Genomic DNA, 20,574 nt, shown 5'->3' on the forward strand with positions numbered 1-20,574 from the left:
ATCAGAAGGCTTTTCTCTACCAGTGTGGGTATTCATCCATGATTTGACAGATCTGCCTCATGTCTGACTGGTACTGCATGCTGACTGAAGTCTTGGTATGCAACACCTGTAGAAAGGCTGTAGAGGAGTCAGAAAAGCACATCATCGGTTGGCTCCTATCATGGAATCAGTCCATCATCCCCCAGATCAGTTCAGCTCACAGAGCCGTGTTTCCTGCTGTTTTGACGCTAAGGTCAGTTTCTAGCAGAGGGGTGTCAAACTCAATCTTTGGAGGGCCGAAGCCCTACACAGTTAATTCCAAACCTGCTTCAACACACTTACCAGTAGGTTTCAAACAAGCCTGAAGGACTTGATTAGTTTGATCAGGTGTGTTTAGTTAGGGTTGAACCTAAGATGTGCAGAGTTGCCGCCCTATAGGAACTGAGTTTGACATCGGTGCTCTAGCAGAATACAAATAATTGTGAAATTATGCAGTCTGAAAAAATTTAAGATTCACCATCATCTAATGGTTGGGTTACACAAGGACCATCTGCAGAGAAAGGACTTGTACAACACAGCCAGTACAACAACCTGAAAAGATCAATCATAAGTCAGAGCTAATTGTTTTCTTAAAGGGATAGTTCACCCAGAAATAAGTAGTTTCAAACCTATGAGTTTCTCTCTTCTGTTGAACACAAAAGAAGACATTCTGGAGAAATCTGAAATCCAGCAACTACTGATGTTCAATAAAGTCCTCATTTGGCATTTTGGAAGTCCTAAAGTATGACTCCACCACGAAGGTACATTTAACACAATGAAAAGTATGTTTGCAAGCGTATTGCAAAACCTTTGTACTGGTATTGTTTAGTTGTGTTGGAAATCCTTTATCACAGGGATTTAATCCTTAAAGTATTATTTAGTATTAAATAAATATTTAGTATTTTCCAGATTAGCATTATGGGGATTTTAATAATTTTAAGCAGGTGGTACTCAGCTGTATACTTGGTGGTCTCCAGAAAGAACCAGCTGGCCTGCAGTGCAGTTTCAGCTTCTCTGCCTTCTCTGGCCGGCACCTGAAAGCTGAAGCAAACAGTCCTGCAAGTCTTGCCTGTGCCTCCTGCTGCTGTGTCGGCTCAGTCGATGTCAGCAGGACTCTAGCGCACAAACACACTCCATTAACTGCACCTCCCACTGTTTCCCCACTGCAGGCATCTGCTCCACCACCGTTCCCCTCCAGATCAATGGTCTACAAGAGGAAAACAGCAGAACTCAGAGGATCTGGACTTCCAGCCACAGTGAAGCTCAACATCTGTTCTCTGTGTTGCCAACCAACTCAAGGCCACAAGAAATACTGAAAGAAGAGCTGCTGTGAGAGCTCCAAATCCTCCACATCCACAAATCTTGCTGGGCAGACCTTTGACTGTTTTGAAGACTTGAAAGGGCTGTGTATGTTCTCTTGGCCTCTCAGGCCTCCTGCTGTTCATAATTGTTGACTGGTAACGGTGTTGTTGCTGCAGAAATGTATGTCATAATAACAGCTCATTTGTTTTAAAGTTTACTGTGTTTTTTTACAGCACTTTACACTAATTAGATGATTGTTGTAATGCTGTTGTTGCAGAAATGTAAGTTATATTAACAGTTGATTGTTTTAAAGTCTTTTACAGTAATTTGTTCATTGTTTTGTCAGTGTTATTGTTGCAAAGTGTATGTTATTTTCACAGTCACAAGTCATCTAGTCCAGACAGGTTGCTGGAGAACTTCACATCTGCCTCCCAAAGAACCACAATCCTATCTTACCTTTTTACTCACCCAACTCGCAATTCACTTGTTGGTGTGATAAACAATTAATCATTGCAACCAAAATAAACCTAGTGTTAAAGTGAGCAGCTGAAGAGCCCAACTAAAGCAGACGCTGATCTCCATTATGGTGACTTCAAATGAACATTAGCAACTCCATGCAGACCTCTTGCCCATGTGAGAAATCAAGTCAAAGCTCAGTCGTAAGTCAAGGTCCTGATGTTTGCAGAGTTGTTTGTTTTATTGTCTAATTATTATTTTTTTAAATTAAAGCTGCTTTTACATTCACACATTTAGACTTTCTCTTTAATAATACAGTTTCAGAAGAGTATTCTTTGCAATCTCTAAATAGTGAAATCATATTAGCAGCCAGTAAATATCAGAGGACAGCAGTGTTTACAGTCAAATAAATAATACTGCTGGTGTTGTTTTGAGGTCATGCTCACGTGTAATTTCAAGACTAATGTAAAGTACCATGGTAAAATATATCGGGAGTATGTCACGAGTTGGATCAATAAAAGTGCAAATATAAAACTAATTTTTACCTCAATGGCATGGTTTAGTAATATTTATTAGTAAAGCACTTTCACACCAAACAGGGCATTCAATAACAGTGAAAACATTAGACAACTGCAGAAATGGATTATAGTGACATTTACTGTGCATTTACTCATTACTGAATTCCACCACACAGAACATTTAAAATGTGCAGTCCTGCTATATACAGAGCCAAACATGATAAAAGAGATAATAAATTAGATTTTGGCTACCTCCAGCATGTTTAAACTCACTCAAATCAATCAACATATCCTTTTAAGGATCCTCTGAGAAGTTTCTGGAAGCAGTGGAGAAACGAGAGCAACATCAGGAGTGACCTTTTGTACCTGTGCTGTGGTGCATCATGGGAAGTGGAAGAGACCAAATAAAGGTTTTTATTTATTTCGTTTTTACTAAATAGCCTTAATATGTTTACATGGCTGGTGAATATTGTGAAATTTTCCCCAGTGATGGAAGAAACTAAGCTCTCCAAAGCATCGAATAAATTGATCCAATAACTTCTTTGCAAAACCGCAAGCTGATTTTAAGTGTTTGTATGAAATGCCACCCGCTGGCGACCCCTGCTGCTTAATACATGTAAATGCATTAAACTCTGGCCAAAACTGTAAAAGCCAATATGTTGTAAATGTTTATGTAAAATGCCAAATTCATGCTGGGAATCACTCGCTTCTTTATGTAACCAGTGAACATTCGTGCTGCTAATGAACTTATCATGAAGATGATTGCAAACGCTTAGCTAATATTGCAGATCTGTTTTATCTGTTTAGTTAATTTCATAAAGCTTATTTAATCTTCATCTATATGATCATTTATACATCATTTTCATTAGTTTTTTTCTTGCTAATTGAGTGTAATAAATATAATTCTTGATGTTTTATCATATAAATATTGTATAATTCTAACAAATGAACCTAATTTTGTTGAACATGATTCAGCAACTAATTCTGCATGGAACAGAGGCTCAAGGCCGACTAGACACCGGCATTCTGCTCCGATCACACCGGAGATAAGAACACTAGTCTTAGGAGATTCAATAATCAAGAATTTCAGGAGCAGATCTACAATGACATACTGCTTTCCTCATGCAACAGTTTCTGATGTAAACAAAGAACTTGAGGAAATTCTAAAAAAGCACAAGACTGCAAAACGGATTATCATCCATGTGGGGAAGAATGATATTCGGAAGGAACAGTCAGAACTGCTCAAGAAAGATTTCTGTGAGCTCTTGGAAACAGCTGAAAGATTGAAGGTTCAGCCGTTCATAAGTGGACCACTCCCTGCAAGAGGGACAAATATGTTTTCACGGCTTCTTGGTCTAAATGTATGGCTACAGAAAACATGTAACAAGAAAGGAATGAATTTCATCGACAACTTCAATCTCTTCTGGAACCAAAGACAGCTGTTTACATCAGACGGCCTTCATCCAAACAAACTTGGTGCAAAGGTGCTAAAGGACAATATTTTTTTCTCCCTCAATCATGCATCAGCTGTGTATGCCACTGAACTGAATTGTACACACACACCTAGCAAATGTCCGGATGACCACAGGACCTCAAATCAGCTCCTGAGTGGACTTGTGGCTGACGAATCACCCAAGGACAGTGATATTGCCACGCAGCCAAAACACCCAATGTTGATAGAGACACTATCAGTTGCCCTCTGCTCAACACAGGCAGACTGTGACGCATCAGAACAGCATCAAGTCTCGTCACTCAAAAATGATCCTCAGGAAAACATATTTCTGCAGACAGAATCTCCAGATGCACAGCCTCTGTCACCGGACACGTTCTCATTGTCACAATGTTCACCACTCTTGGGTTTTTCAAAAAAGATGGAGGAACTGGTGTGTGCTGGAACTAAACTTTCACACTCCATTGCCGCAAGCCCCCAGTTACCAACCAAAAAGCGGCCTGCTCCACAACCACCTATGAGCCCACCTGGAAGAGCCCTCCGATCACACCGCCAGGGCCCAAACAACAACGCCCCATCTTCAGCTGGTGAACACAAGAGCTCTCTGTGATGTGTGTCGGGGACCTGCTTAGATAACAGTGTCTTTATCAAATGTTTTCAGAACAAGCAGGAACCCAGTGTGTCTGCAGCTTTCTCTAAGCAGATATGTGTTGTGTTAAGTGACAGAAAACCAAAGACTTCATCAGGCCGTTTAGCAAATCATTCAAATCTGGTGTCTATTAAATGTAAATCTGAGACTACTATAGAAAAAACAGCTAAAACTGTTAAGTTAGCGCTTTTAAACATCAGATCACTCAACAATAAGTCTCTTTTAGTCAATGATTTTATCAACACAAATTGCCTTGATTTTATGCTTTTAAATGAAACTTGGCTAGATGACAGTTGTAGTGCAGCAGTTCTGAATGAAGCAGCTCCTTTAAACTTTGACTTTTTGAGTGTATGCAGAGCTAATAGGAGAGGTGGAGGCATCGCTGCCCTGTTTAAAGATGTGTATGAATGTAAACAAGTGTCATTTGGTGACTATCTGTCTTTTGAATATCTGAGTATAGCACTAAAAAGTGCTCCACGCATCTTACTGATCATTATCTACAGACCTCCAAAATATTCTCCAGCTTTTATTGAGGATTTTACAGAGCTGTTATCAATTGTAACCTCTGAATTTGATTATTTTAGTATTGCTGGGGATTTTAATATTCACATTGATAATCCAGAAATCAATGCTGTAAAAGAACTGATGACTGTTTTTAACACTTTTGATCTGACTCAGCATGTTCAAGGACCCACACTCAATCGTGGACACACTCTTGATCTACTTATAACTAAGGGTTTACACATTTCATCCACTGTTGTTAAGGATGTGGCACTATCTGATCATTTCTGTATCTTTTTTGATATATTGATCACTCCAGCTATTAAAGACAGATCTGTCTCTGTCAGAAAGAGATGCATAAATGAGAACACTAGTGAGCAGTTTATGAAGGCATATCGCTGGCACCAAGTATATCTGCAGATTCTGTTGATTCTCTCCTTGATTTGTTTAACTCTAAAATTGAGAATGTCATAAATGACATCGCTCCTGTTAAAGTCAAGAAGATGACTGGCAGGCAAAAGGGATCTTGGACAAGGTCACCTAGAGTACAAATGATGAAAAGACAGTGCAGAAAAGCTGAGCGTATGTGGAGAAAGACGAAACTAGTAGTCCATTATAATATCTATAAAGACAGTCTTCATGCCTTTAATATGGAACTAAACACTGCTAGACAGACTTTTTTTTCAAGCCTTATAAACAGCAACTTAAATAATGCTCGCACACTCTTTGCAACGATAGTGAGACTTACAAACCCCCCCAGTCAGATTCCAAGTGAGCTCCTCTCTGAAAGCAAATGTAATGAGTTTGCTCATTTCTTCACTGATAAGATCAATAATATCAGAAAGGCAATCAGCTCATCCAATCAGTCAAGTTGTGTCGATATCAAACAAGCTCAACCACAACTTGAGAAGTCAGACATTATGTCTGATTTCATGGCAATTAACGGCAAAATCTTAGAAGAGATTGTGCAAGTTATGAAAACATCAACCTGCAGTCTTGACACGCTCCCCACATCATTCTTCAAAACGGTGTTTACCTGTTTAGAAATGGATCTTCTAAAAGTGGTAAATGCTTCACTTCTCTCAGGGATTTTTCCAACCTCACTTAAAACTGCAGTTGTTAAACCCCTCTTGAAGAAGAGCAACCTGGATAACACCCTATTGAGCAATTACAGGCCAATCTCAAATCTCCCTTTCATTGGCAAAATCATTGAAAAAGTTGTTTTTAACCAGGTTAACAAGTTCTTAAACTTCAGGGGGTGTTTAGACAATTTTCAATCTGGTTTCAGAGCACATCACAGTACAGAGAGCGCTCTTATAAAGATAATCAATGATATACGCCTAAATACAGATTCAGGTAAAATAACAGTGCTGGTATTGTTGGATCTCAGTGCTGCATTTGACACTGTCCATCACAGCATACTTCTGGATAGGCTGGAAAACTGGGTTGGGCTGTCTGGCATGGTCCTCAAATGGTTTAGATCTTACCTTGAAGGTAGAGGTTACCATGTCAGTATAGGTGACCATAGGTCGAGGTGGACACCCATGACGTGTGGAGTCCCTCAAGGCTCGATTCTGGCACCTCTCCTGTTCAACCTTTACATGCTCCCTCTGAGGCAAATAATGAGAAAGAACCAAATCTCCTACCACAGCTCTGCTGATGACACTCAGATCTACCTAGCCTTACTGCCTAATGACTACAGCCCCATTGACACCCTCTGCCAATGCATTGATGAAATGAGCAATTGGATGTGCCAAAACTTTCTTCAGTTAAACAAAGAGAAAACTGAAGTCATTGCGTTTGGGAACAGAGATGAGGTTTTCAAGGTAAATGCGTACCTTGGCACTAAAGGTCAAACGACAAAAAATAAGGTCAAGAATCTTGGTGTGACTCTGGAGTCAGATCTGAGTTTCAACAGTCATGTCAAAGCAGTCAGTAAATCAGCATACTATCATCTCAAAAACATAGCAAGAATCAGATGCTTTGTTTCTAGTGAAGACTTAGAGAAACTTGTTCATGCTTTTATCAGCAGCAGGGTGGATTACTGTAATGGACTCCTCACTGGTCTTCCTAAAAAGACAGTCAGACAGTTGCAGCTCATCCAGAATGCTGCAGCCAGAATTCTAACCAGAACCAGAAAATCAGAGCACATCACACCTGTCCTCAGGTCTTTACACTGGCTGCCAGTTACATTCAGAATAGATTTTAAAGTATTATTACTGGTCTATAAATCACTAAATGGCCTGGGACCTCAATACATTACAGATATGCTCACTGAATACAAACCTAACAGATCACTCAGATCATTAGGATCATACAAACCAGAAGTTCCAAGAGTTCAGTCAAAGCAGGGTGAATCGGCTTTTAGCCACTATGCCCCTCGCTGCTGGAGTCAGCTTCCAGAAATGATCAGATGTGCTCCAACATTAGGCACAATCAAATCAAGACTGAAAACACATCTGTTTAGCTGTGCCTTTACTGAATGAGCACTGTGCTGCGTCCGACAGATTGCACTATCATGTTTTTCTCTTCTTCTTCATTCTTTTATATCACATTTTACCTGTTTTTATGTTTTGTTTTGTTTTTACGCATTTTTATTATTGGTTTTTATTTTTATTTTACTTGTTTCTTTTATTCTTGTTTATGTAAAGCACTTTGAATTGCCATTGTGTATGAAATGTGCTATATAAATAAACTTGCCTTGCCTTGCCTTGCCTTGCCTAATATAATCTAAAAAATATAAGATTGTTGACATTTTTAGTTTGGCATTCATTCATTCATTCATTCATTCATTCATTCATTCATTCATTCATTTTTTCTTTTCTTTTCGGCTTTTTCCCTTTATTAATCTGGGATCGCCACAGCGGAACTAACCACCTTTTTTTGGTTAGTAATTTATAACTATTATTATTTTTTGCAATATCTCATTTGAATTTAAATATTTTATCTTTATAAACCGACAGATGTTTTGTGAACAAACTATTATTTTAATGAATATAACTGTTGAATAAAACTGTTTGGGATTCATGTTTAAAAGTGGCTGTACTCATTTATGCTGAGCACTGTTTATGTATGTTTATCTCTCTTTTCTCCCCATAGTAAAATCTGAAATGGATATATATGAACACGTATCAGTGCTTGCTACTTAAATTAAACCTACTTATTTTTAATACTAATAGTTGGAAAATATATGTAAATAGCCAATAACAAGGAGTGACTGTAAAATACTGTAATTTCAAGTAGTTAATTGACAATAAAACTAACATATAAATCACTAGGATTAATCTGCTCTGGAACTCAGGATAGCTGCAGAGAATAAACCTCTATAGTAACTTAATTCAGCTTAACTATCTGGTAAGCGTTTCTCTTCTCAGGTTTTTGTTTGACCGTACGCTCTGGCACATCTGGTCAGCGTTTCTCTTCTCAGGTTTTGTTTGACCGTAGGCTACGGCACATCTGGTCAGCGTTTCTCTTCTCAGGTTTTGTTTGACCGTATGCTCCGGCACATCTGGTCAGCGTTTCTCTTCTCAGGTTTTGTTTGACCGTACCTCAGTTTTCTTTTTTTTTTTTTTTTTTTAGAATCAAATAGGTGAAGATCATCAATGTTTCCCACAATTTAATTTTAGTTTAGATTAAAGTTGCAGAGATTAATTTGAGTATCTTCCTTTTAACACGAAGAGAACAGAGTAGGAACCTCTGCCTTTGTACATTTATCATATATTTATCGTCTTGTTTTCATATTGATGTTTTCAGTTTAACTCTACCATTTTGAGTGCAGGTGAGGAGCTGTTGAGCTGCAGGCAGTGGAGAAGCTTTGCCTGGAGGTCCTGGATCTGTAAGCTCATTTCTGGTAATGGAGCTATTAAACCTACTCTGTTGGCATTTACTTATCTAAGGTATTGTGGACCATGTGTACATCAGAATGCAATGTTCTCCTTCACTTCCAATCTTCCAGATCTCCACTCAGAATAACTTTGCCCCCTATGATACTGATTTTGGACTGATCATTAGCCTAAATCTAAATCTGTCATCTGGCCTAAATCTATTAAGGGTGTCTAATATTTCTGTTGTTTGTCAGGTTGCTGTGATTTTTTGAATGCTCAAACATCAGCTGTCATACGCTGGGGTGGTCAACATCAAGCTGCAGCAGATGGAGATCCTAAGGAGTGGTGTCAGGAGCCTGATCAAAATGGACAATCCTCCATGTAATGATTAAGATATTAGTGGTTTATTTTTTCTGAATAAATGATTATCATGTTGTCAACAGAAACTGCTTTTAATTATTGTGTTTTCTATGGGCCTCCTAGGCTTCTTGGTGCTGACGCTCTACATCCCATCATAGCTGAACTTTTGTTCTATCTGGCTAGTAAGAACGTTTTTCTGAGCATTTCTCACACTATAAACGCTATAGATGACACTAATTCTTGTGATTTTTATATTGTCATACTATTATTTATCTATTTATTGTGGATGAGGAGCTAGAGGCGGTGACGCTTTGCAGCAAGAACGTGGATCTGGGAGTGAAGTTGAAGATGAGCAGGAGGCAGTGGAGAAGCTTTACCTGGAGGTTCTGGATCTGCATGCTGAGTTCTTGGATTGAAGACTTTAGCTTGATCATCTAGGGCTGATGCTTGTTCATCGGAGGTAAGTTTGCAGAATGATGTTGATGCTGCAATCAGCTCAACTGTGTCTTCTGCACAGGCCCAGGTGTTCACTCTAGTGTTGGGGTACTGTGGATCATGTGTGAAGCAGAAGGTGAAGATGTCCTCCCAGCCTTCCACATCCCCACAAGAAATGCTTTGCTACCTCCGAGATGCAATAGGACTGAGCATTAGCAACTCCATAGTTAAGCACATCTATATTATATCTACTAAATATGAGGTGTACTGCTATGAAGAACAAACAGCTTTATAACAAATGTTTCCTTTGAGTGTTCTGGACTTCATGCTGATGGTTTGCTCACCAGCAGTTCTGGATCTATATCCTTGTTTGACAACATCTCCAAGATGCTTCATATTATCTGAGATGAGTTGATTCACAATACTGTGAGTGCACACACTGCACTAAAGACAGCAGTAATCCTGATATATTATATAATATGTATAAATTCACTAATCGTGTTTTACCTATTAGAGTGCAGGTGCGGAGTCATCAAGCTGCAGTTGGAGCAGGAGGCAGTGGAGAAGCTTTTCCTGAAGGTTCTGGATCTGTAAACTCAGTTCTTGGATTTGAATATAGCCTGATTAACCAAGCTGATGTTTGATTATCTATATTTAGTTTGTGGTTTGTTAATCAGCTCAACTGTGTGTTCCTCTGCACAGGCTCAGTAAACGGCCAACCCAAGTGTTCACTCCTGTGCTGGTGTACCATGGACCATGTGTAAAGCAGAAGGCTCAGTTTTCCTAGTGCTCGTGTTATTAAGGTTTGTCTGAAGGTCTCTGCAATCCTCAGTGCTGATAAGCATGGGAGCTGTTGTCCTCCTGCAGTGTTGAACAACACGCTTCAGTAGAAGGACAGCCTGAAGAGTGATGTCAGGTGCCTGATTAAAACCAACCTCAAGGATTGTCCTCTTATTGCAGACAAGGACGTTAACGGTAAAGTAGAATCTTTTCTCTGAATGACTGGTTATGCTGTCAACAAACAGCTTTTAATTGCTTGCATGTTTTCTGTGAGCCTTCTAGGGTTGTCCGTGCTGACTTTCTGCGAACCAGCAAAGCTCAACTCCTGCAGATGTTGTCTGACAGGACTGTGGGTGAGGAGTGGAGCTGCAGTTTGAGCAGGAGGCAGAGGAGAAGCTTTACCTGGAGTTCCTGGATTGCAGACTTCAGCTTGATCTGCTGGGCTGATGCTTGTTCATCCAAGGTAAGTTTGCAGAATTATATTGATGCTGAATTATATTCATGTTGTCATTTATGCTGTGGAATAATCTGTGACGGTCACTCCAACTGAATATTTTTTTCTGACATTAATTATTAACACTCCTGACATTCCTACTTTCAGAACACAAATTTATTGTATAATGTGAAAATTAATTCATGAAAATTGTGAAATTAAAAGAACAGTTAAGACGTCTGGTCTCTGCATCAAGTCAGGGTGCGCCTGTATAAATGCACACGTGGTGGCGGAGGCACACTCTAAACTCATACTGGAGAAAACTGCACTAGTAAATTACACGAAAGCGTCATGTTTTGGGTAATTAATTCTTTAAATACAACTCTCTGCAGCTCTAAAGGGGAAAAAATCGCTAAAGAAATTTGCTGTTAATTTAATTTTAGCAGAGACTCAACTGGCAGTCATTTTCACATTAGTTTTAGTTGGGGATTATTATTATTATTATTATTATTATTATTAGAGTAGCTTAATAAAAATGTTTAGCCCGACAGTGTACACTATGAACAATATGAGCATTTATTTTATTCGTTATTATTAATATTAGAATTAAGCTATAAAATGGACAATACAGAACCATTAAAAATATTTGCTTTCATTTTGACCCTGCTAATGCGCACTTACAGGTGTGAAAATGAACATCCATCATGCAGCAGCAGTTAAGTTAGGACCCTTAATGCCTTATGAGTGTAAAGATGATTGACCTGTGAGTCAAGTTTACAGTGTTCTAAATGAAAAAGGTATACAGTGCGTGAGAGGGTGAATCTGCTTCGGATCCACCTCTCGCATGCTGTTTTGTTAGGCTGAATGGTAATTGGGTAGGTAGACAAGCTCTCTGCTTTGCTATTAAAATGTAACTTAACACATTTGGCTATTATTTTTAAAACTACTTTCAGTTGTAAGATTTAACGTTCTCCTAATGCTCATATTGGTTGGGCAATGAAACGTGATGACTGTGTTTTGTGTGCAGCAGTGGACCATGGAAAGAGTGAGGTTTTCGTCCACTGCCCAACACTCCGATCTCCACCCAGAACAGCTTTATGCTCTGAGACTGATTGTGACTGATCACTGAGCACTCCATCATCTGGCACATCAGGGTTAAATGCAATAAGGCTATGTTAGAAACCTTTCCCTGTGCTTGTGTCAATGTCTCTGCAGGCTCCTGTGATCCTGAATGCTGATGAACATCTGCTGTCGTTCTCTGTGGTGGTGAACATCAGGCTGCAGCAGATCAGGAGATCCTGAAAAGTGATGTCATGAGCCTGATCCAAAACAAACGGAAGGACCATCCTCCACGTACCGACATGGACCTCAACAGTTCAGTAGAATGTTTGCTCTAAATGAATTAAAACAATTAAATGAATTAAACAAACTACTTTTTAATTCCTGGGTTTTCTGTGGGCCTCCTAGGCTGAACTCCTGTCAGACAACATTACATGGTCAGTTTCCTAGAGCTTTTCACACTCTCTAAGCACCACACAACATTAATACTTATAAATTAAATTGTCATATTAGCATTTGTCTACATTTTACTGTGGTTGAGGATTCTGAGCTAGATGTGTTGATTCTACCTGACTGATGGTAGCTCGTGCGAGCTAGGTTTTTGTTAAGTCTCTCTACAGGTCCCTGCAATCCTCAGCACTGATGAACGTCTGAACTGTCGTCCTGCATGCAATGGTGAACAACATCAGGCTGCAGCAGATGGAGGACCTGAAGAGTGGAATCTATGAGCCTGATCAAACGTGTCGTTGGTGATCCAGATCATAATCCTGGACTGCTCCCTATGTACTGAAAATGACACGGTTGGTTAGACTCTGCTTTGAATAAATAATTATTGTAAATGGCGAACTGCTGTAACTATATATATATTTTTTATTTGCTCGGAGGGCCTAGGCTTTTCCATGTTGGACATCTGCACTTAAACTGAGGTGAAGCTGATCTCGGACTACACCTTCAGGACTCTGCACTAAGTAAATTTCTACAAAGCACTGTGCACACCACACCAAGCCTTTATACTAATGATTTGGACTCTTATTCACTAATACTCCTGTTTACCTTTTTAAGTGCAGGTGAGGACTCGTCGAGCTGCAGTTGGAGCAGAAGGCAGCAGATTATTTCATGACCATTCCTTAATGCCATCACATTAATAAGTCAATTCTCATTTTAAGAGGTTTGTTCCTGTCATTTTACCACTCACTGTTCACATATATTACAGGTTATCAAATTATCTGTAAATGAATGATCGTTTTCAACAGAGCATGCATTATTATCATTATCTATCATCAAAGTAATGAATCAAAATCCAGCATAGCCATTGATAATATATTATTTTTCCATAATTTTTGACCATCATTACTTGTAAGGTAAATTGTTCACCCGGAGCGAATATAAGGAGCTGCACTAAATCAGCTTTGCTTTACACAAACGGTAACCCCACAAAAATATTTTTATCAGTAATGACAGTTTTTTTTGTTCAACACTGTTTCTACATAATATCTAGATTGAAATGGTGAAAAAATGAAAACAAAATATTCAAAAACAACAGAAATATGACGGATTGAAACTGACCTAAAGCACATTCAAATGAGAACAAACCGGATTGGTGCAAAAACACGAATACTAATGAGACATTCTCGTCTGCTTTATTCTCTACTAAAACAAGCTTACAAAGCCTTTTAAAATCATAAGTATGATGATTTAAAGTATGAAAAAACAACCTAGACATCAGATAATCAAATTCTGAATGATAATATACAAACACATGGTGATGAGAAGTCACGATTTTTGAGAATGCTGTTTCAACACTTGGTCAATAGCCTTAAACTATTCTTATCCCTTTGTTCACCCAATATCTTTAAGCATAGAAAAATATTACATTGAAATTCAAATGAGATATATTAAAAATATATTACAAAATATAAAATGTCTATTTAAAATTTTAATGTTGAAATGAATGTCCATTGGCCACACGTATGACGAAGTAAATTATTTGATTTATTTTTATGTCACCTCAAATGCTTGTTTAATCTCTGAAAGTAATGAGAATTTCTTGATTGTTCCATAATTCTCTGGGCCCTAAATCAAGAGCTATCAGATTACTTTCAATCTTTCAGCATTACGTAAGTTCACAATTATCCGTGAAGTACTTCTAAATCATGCTAATGTTAATTCAACATACTTCACTGTCTCAGAAATTATATTATGTAAATATGTAGTAATCAACAAATCATATTGTGTTCCACTGACCATATATCATTTAGGAGATGGTAATTATCATCATCATTATTATTACTATTATTATCATCAATTCTACAAACTTATAATCGCTCCAGTGATTTGTAAAATTACAAATTAACATGCGAGAAATAAGGAGCTGCACTAAATCAGCTATGCATTACACAGACGGTAACCCCATAAAAATATTTTTATCAGTAATTAGTTTTTGTTGGGTTAACACAGTTTCTACATAATATTTAGATTAAAATGGTGAAAAAATTAACTCTAAATATTTCAAAACAACAGAGATATGAACGATTGAAATCGACTTAAAGCATATGCAAATGAGAACAAACCGGATTGGTGCAGAAACATGAATACTAATGAGCCATTCCTGTCTGGTCTATTCTCTAATAAAACGCGATTTTAAAGGTCTTTATGAGCGATGATTAAAGCATTAATAAACAACGTAGACATCAGATAATCAAATTCTGAATGATAATATACAAACAAGAGCAAAAAAAAAAAAAAAAAATTGTGTGTCACCATGAACGCTGTCTCTCAACACCTGGCCATTGGCCTTAAACTGATTTTATTTCTTGAGTTTTGCTTCCAGCAGTTATCCTTGACAAAGATGATATCAGTCTGGTTTGTGTTAATGCCCTAGTGGAGAGCAATATCAAGATTTGTTACTATTGTCACTCTCTCCTAGAGAAAGTAATAAAGAAAAATTAAAAAGAAAATCCCACACTTTATGTTTATCTCTACAGTATATAATCCATTTTTTTAAAGTGTTTTTGGGGCAGGACGAGCCTCACTCAACTCATTTGAGTTCCAAATCTTTTTGTAAAACACACAAACCTCTTAAAACCCAATTTTTGCATCAAAATATCAGAACCCAAAACAAACATAGTGAGGATTTGGTCAAGTCCCTATTATAAATTGGCAACAAGACACTGGCCTGGGATTGATCAACCAGAGCTGATCGCCTTAGATGAGTGTGTAGGGTTTGAAGAGTCGAAACACCCGATGAATCTGAGGTACACTACTGATAAAGTGTCTTAAATTTCCCTCAAAGCTGGTCTTGAGGGAGTAAAAAAGAAAAGAGAAAATTCGCACCTCTTAAACATTGATCTCAACAATGTTTTATTATCGAAACCATTCTAATGGTGCCACACATCATACCATAATTAACAATTATAACAGTAAAACACTTCTTCTGAAGTTATAAGGCCAAAGCCCACAGACAAGGCTAACCTCCTACACAGGTAAGATCAATGCTTTTTTGGTATATAGTCAGACAAGTGTGGGCCCGTGTACGCAGCTCTGTGTCCTTACTCCAAAACTTCCTAGACTAGATGCAAGGATAGGGAAGATGTAATAAAGTAATTTATTTATAAGTAAGCTTAATACTTCATATTATATAGGGAACACGTAACAAGCTAGACCTAATAATCTCCAGAAAATGCACAGATAAGCCAACAAAAGAAACTGAAAAATTCCATACAAAAGGACAGCAAATGCAGTATACATGTTGATAACAAGTGGAGATGCAAGTGAAACAAACAGTAAAGATATCATAATAAATATTGAAACATTTTGGATGATATTAGTAGCTTGTACAATCTACTAAGGCAAAAAGTCAAACAGAAGTACACAAATTATCACTTAAAAAGGTTAATAAACAGGTCATTAAATAAAGACCAAAGTTAAGACAACACAAAGAATATTAAAACATCTTGATAAACCATACAAGCAATTGAAATCCTCAAACAAGGGCCTTAACCAAACTACACACCTTGTCGATCATGGTATCTCCCCTGCCAGAACAAAAACCAAACAGCTCACCATCTTTGAGAATACAGTGCTCAAAAAGCTAGACGTCAGCCTTCCTATGTGTTTCTTCAGGGTTAATGCTCCCAACGGTTATTTTCTGTGAGAATGATGTCGGTTTGGTTCTTGCATTATCCCTAGAGGGAAAAGCTGGTAGAAGCTTGTTACATTTTCTGGAATGTGACCGCCAGTTTGAACCTCGACCTGACACTTGCAGGCGGGGGGTGTCAGGACTTGTTCTCTTGATACCTCTGATCTCATTTGGGAATGTTCTCTGAACTTCCTAGATGTTGGCTGGAAGTAGTCTAGAGTAAATCAGCAATGGGAGATGAGGAGGCACAGAAATATTTGCGGCCAACTCTTTTTCCTGAGTCCACTTGTGGGATTCAGCTGATTTGGGCAAGGGTTCTCATTTACCCTGGAGAAATCTGGTGTTCTTGGGAGCTGTCTCTGCATTAGACAGAGTAGGCCCCACAGAGATTTCTGCAGACTCTTCTCGGGTGACCTGGGAAACCTTGCGGTGTTAACAAAAGGTCACTTGGGGGAGTGGTAAGTATTCAGCCCCCCTGGGTCCACTTGGACAGCACGCAGGGACGGTGGTCTGGGGCGAACAGGCCTTAAATGAAGCCCAGTCTTCTACTGGTGATTAGCACCTCCACACAACAGAACATTGTTCACCAACACTGCATACACTCTACTACATTTCTCCAGCAATTTAGTTCTAGCTGTTGTCTTAATAGCGTTGTAGAGTTTTAGATGACTTAATAGTGTTGTCAAGTTCTAGATGTCTTTGTCTTTCAGGTAATGTTCTGTCTTCTAGGCATTGTATCTTATAGACGTTTAACTGTTTTAGATGTCATCATGTAGATGTTTATTTCTAGGCTGTCATCTTCTAGGTTGTTTTTAGATGGAATCTAGGTGTCGTCCTCTTAGGCATCATCGTCATCTAGAAGACATGAAACAATGCCTAGGTTTCATTGATCTTCTAGGCATCGATATCTAGGAGTTGTTTTAGATGTCATGTAGGCCTTGTCATCTAGCTGTTGCTTTAGATATCTAGTCTTGGTCATCTAGCTGTGGTTTTAGATGTTGTTGTCATCTAGCTGTTAGATCTCATTGTCATCTAGCTGTCGTCTTTATCTAGCTGTTGCTTTAGATCTCATCGTCATCTTTATCTAGCTGTTGCTTTAGATCTCATCGTCATCTTTATCTAGCTGTTGCTTTAGATCTCATCGTCGTCTTCATCTAGCTGTTGCTTTAGATCTCATCGTCGTCTTCATCTAGCTGTTGCTTTAGATCTCGTCGTCTTCATCTAGCTGTTTTAGATCTCATCGTCATCTAGTCGTCTTCATCTAGCTGTTTTAGATCTCATCGTCATCTAGTCGTCTTCATCTAGCTGTTTTAGATCTCATCGTCATCTAGTCGTCTTCATCTAGCTGTTTTAGATCTCATCGTCATCTAGTCCTCTTCATCTAGTTTTAGATCTCATTGTCATCTAGTCGTCTTCATCTAGCTGTTGTTAGATCTTGTCATCTTCATCTAGCTGTTGCTTGATCTCATCGTCTTCATCTAGCTGTTGCTTGATCTCATCGTCTTCATCTAGCTGTTGCTTTAGATCTCATCGTCTTCATCTAGCTGTTGCTTTAGATCTCATCGTCTTCATCTAGCTGTTGCTTTAGATCTCATCATCGTCTTCATCTAGCTGTTGCTTTAGATCTTATCGTCGTCTTCATCTAGCTTTTACTTTAGATCTCGTCGTCTTCGTCTAGCTGTTTTAGATCTCATCGTCATCTTCATCTAGCTGTTTTAGATCTCATCGTCATCTAGTCCTCTTCATCTAGTTTTAGATCTCATTGTCATCTAGTCGTCTTCATCTAGCTGTTAGATCTCGTCATCTTCATCTAGCTGTTGCTTTAGATCTCGTCGTCTTCATCTAGCTGTTGCTTGATCTCATCATCTTCATCTAGCTGTTGCTTTAGATCTCGTCGTCTTCATCTAGCTGTTGCTTGATCTCATCGTCTTCATCTAGCTGTTGCTTGATCTCGTCGTCTTCATCTAGCTGTTGCTTTAGATCTCGTCGTCTTCATCTAGCTGTTGCTTTAGATCTCGTCGTCTTCATCTAGCTGTTGCTTTAGATCTCGTCGTCTTCATCTAGCTGTTGCTTTAGATCTCGTCGTCTTCATCTAGCTGTTGCTTTAGATCTCGTCGTCTTCATCTAGCTGTTGCTTTAGATCTCGTCGTCTTCATCTAGCTGTTGCTTTAGATCTCGTCGTCTTCATCTAGCTGTTGCTTTAGATCTCGTCGTCTTCATCTAGCTGTTGCTTTAGATCTCGTCGTCTTCATCTAGCTGTTGCTTTAGATCTCATCATCGTCTTCATCTAGCTGTTGCTTTAGATCTTATCGTCGTCTTCATCTAGCTTTTACTTTAGATCTCGTCGTCTTCGTCTAGCTGTTTTAGATCTCATCGTCATCTTCATCTAGCTGTTTTAGATCTCATCGTCATCTAGTCCTCTTCATCTAGTTTTAGATCTCATTGTCATCTAGTCGTCTTCATCTAGCTGTTAGATCTCGTCATCTTCATCTAGCTGTTGCTTTAGATCTCGTCGTCTTCATCTAGCTGTTGCTTGATCTCATCATCTTCATCTAGCTGTTGCTTGATCTCATCATCTTCATCTAGCTGTTGCTTGATCTCATCGTCTTCATCTAGCTGTTGCTTGATCTCGTCGTCTTCATCTAGCTGTTGCTTGATCTCGTCGTCTTCATCTAGCTGTTGCTTTAGATCTCGTCGTCTTCATCTAGCTGTTGCTTTAGATCTCGTCGTCTTCATCTAGCTGTTGCTTTAGATCTCGTCGTCTTCATCTAGCTGTTGCTTTAGATCTCGTCGTCTTCATCTAGCTGTTGCTTTAGATCTCGTCGTCTTCATCTAGCTGTTGCTTTAGATCTCGTCGTCTTCATCTAGCTGTTGCTTTAGATCTCATCGTCTTCATCTAGCTGTTGCTTTAGATCTCGTCGTCTTCATCTAGCTGTTGCTTTAGATCTCGTCGTCTTCATCTAGCTGTTGCTTTAGATCTCGTCGTCTTCATCTAGCTGTTGCTTTAGATCTCGTCGTCTTCATCTAGCTGTTGCTTTAGATCTCGTCGTCTTCATCTAGCTGTTGCTTTAGATCTCGTCGTCTTCATCTAGCTGTTGCTTTAGATCTCGTCGTCTTCATCTAGCTGTTGCTTTGTCAATTGTCACTTAAGCTTAGTTGTTGTCTTACTGATGTTGTAAGCTTAGCTGTTCTCTAGTGTTATAAGCTTAGCTGTTCTCTAGTGTTATAAGCTTAGCTGTTGTAGTCTGGCATTGTAAGCTTAACTGTTGTAGTCAATTGTTGTTAATTGTCACAGGTTAGCTGTTCTCTCTGGTGTGGAAGCTTAGCTGTTGTCGTCAACTGTTGGTACAAGTTAGCTTTTCTCTCTGGTGTTGGAAGCTTGGCTGTTGTCGGCATCAAGCGTAGCTGTTGTCGTCAACTGTTGGCACAGAGCATAGCTGTTGTCGTCAATTGTTGGTACAAGTTAACTTTTTTTCTCTCTGGTGTTGGAAGCTTGGCTGTTGTCGGCATCAAGCGTAGCTGTTGTCGGCAACTGTAGGCACAAGTTAGCTTTTCTCTCTGGTGTTGTAATCATAGCTGTTGTCAGCTCCAAGCGTAGCTGTTGTCGGCACCAAGCGTAGCTCAAGTTAGCTTTTCTCTGGTGTTAAAAGCATAGCTGTTGTGGTCAACTGTTGTCATAGGTTAGCTGTTCTCTCTGGTGTTGCAAGCGTAGCTGTTGTGGTCAACTGTTGTCATAGGTTAGCTGTTCTCTCTGCTGTTGGAAGCGTGGCTGTTGTCGGCATCAAGCGTAGCTGTTGTCGTCAATTGTTCACACAGAGCGTAGCTGTTGTCGTCAACTGTTGGCACAAGTTAGCTTTTCTCTCTGGTGTTGGAAGCTTTGCTGTTGTCAGCTCCAAGCGTAGCTCAAGTTAGCTTTTCTCTGGTGTTGGAAGCGTAGCTGTTGTGGTCAACTGTCATAGGTTAGCTGTTCTCTCTGGTGTTGCAAGCGTAGCTGTTGTGGTCAACTGTCATAGGTTAGCTGTTCTCTCTGGTGTTGCAAGCGTAGCTGTTGTGGTCAACTGTCATAGGTTAGCTGTTCTCTCTGGTGTTGCAAGCGTAGCTGTTGTGGTCAACTGTCATAGGTTAGCTGTTCTCTCTGGTGTTGCAAGCGTAGCTGTTGTGGTCAACTGTCATAGGTTAGCTGTTCTCTCTGGTGTTGCAAGCGTAGCTGTTGTGGTCAACTGTCATAGGTTAGCTGTTCTCTCTGGTGTTGCAAGCGTAGCTGTTGTGGTCAACTGTTGGCACAGAGCATAGTTGTTGTCGTCAATTGTTGGTACAAGTTAACTTTTTCTCTCTGGTGTTGGAAGCTTGGCTGTTGTCGACATCAAGCGTAGCTGTTGTCGGCAACTGTAGGCACAAGTTAGCTTTTCTCTGGTGTTGCAAGCGTAGCTGTTGTGGTCAACTGTTGTCATAGGTTAGCTGCTCTCTCTGGTGTTAGCTGTTGTGGTCAACTGTTGTCATAGGTTAGCTGCTCTCTCTGGTGTTAGCTGTTGTGGTCAACTGTTGTCATAGGTTAGCTGCTCTCTCTGGTGTTGGAAGCTTGGCTGTTGTCGGCATCAAGCGTAGCTGTTGTCGGCAACTGTAGGCACAAGTTAGCTTTTCTCTGGTGTTG

General features: G+C 39.3%; 2 long non-coding RNA genes across 2 annotated transcripts in view; both read left to right on the plus strand.

Moving 5' to 3' along the window:
- The window catches only part of LOC141377088 (uncharacterized), a 45,695-nt gene extending 43,385 nt beyond the window's left edge, over positions 1 to 2,310 (plus strand). Inside the window, exon 2 of the long non-coding RNA XR_012389040.1 lies at positions 1,188 to 2,310. This is a non-coding gene — a long non-coding RNA (uncharacterized lncRNA). The remainder of the gene's footprint in view (positions 1 to 1,187) is intronic.
- An 8,081-nt stretch (positions 2,311 to 10,391) lies between these two features.
- LOC141377019 (uncharacterized) lies at positions 10,392 to 14,718 on the plus strand. Its single transcript, XR_012388773.1, has 6 exons — positions 10,392 to 10,488; positions 10,576 to 10,756; positions 11,942 to 12,100; positions 12,194 to 12,585; positions 12,677 to 12,753; positions 12,848 to 14,718. It is a non-coding gene; the product is annotated as an uncharacterized lncRNA (long non-coding RNA).
- Positions 14,719 to 20,574: the final 5,856 nt, after the last annotated feature.

The sequence above is a fragment of the Danio rerio genome, chromosome 13 (genome assembly GCF_049306965.1).
Source record: "Danio rerio strain Tuebingen ecotype United States chromosome 13, GRCz12tu, whole genome shotgun sequence".
Taxonomy (NCBI): Eukaryota; Metazoa; Chordata; class Actinopteri; order Cypriniformes; family Danionidae; genus Danio; species Danio rerio.